This window comes from Phalaenopsis equestris, unplaced genomic scaffold (genome assembly GCF_001263595.1).
Source record: "Phalaenopsis equestris unplaced genomic scaffold, ASM126359v1 Scaffold000118, whole genome shotgun sequence".
Classification (NCBI taxonomy): Eukaryota; Viridiplantae; Streptophyta; class Magnoliopsida; order Asparagales; family Orchidaceae; genus Phalaenopsis; species Phalaenopsis equestris.
In genome coordinates, this window is record NW_018164560.1 from 699,156 (window position 1) to 699,569 (window position 414).

Genomic DNA, 414 nt, shown 5'->3' on the forward strand with positions numbered 1-414 from the left:
GAGACTTGTTGTTGGTTTGACAATGATTTCTTCTTTTAAACTAAAGTGTGGTTTTGTTTTCTCCATGGATTCTGAGTAGTTTTTTTTATCTTTCTTCTTAAGATAATAAGTAATTAAGTTTTTGACGGAAGTTATGGAAAGCATTGATCTTCGTTGCTGGAAGATGTTATGATGATTTAAATTCATCCACTTCATTTACTTCTTGATTTGGCCAATCCAGATGTTAAATTTTTTTATGAGAACATGTAAGAACTGAGCTGGTATTGTCTCAGTCAACAATTGGAAAGAATCACATAAGGTTGTATGAATGAGAATGTAGTTCATATGATTGAGTGCAAATAAATAGAAAAATATTCATTGAAGGGTGTAGAGTTAGAGGACTTTAAAGTGATAGGTTAAAGCCCCCAACTTGGT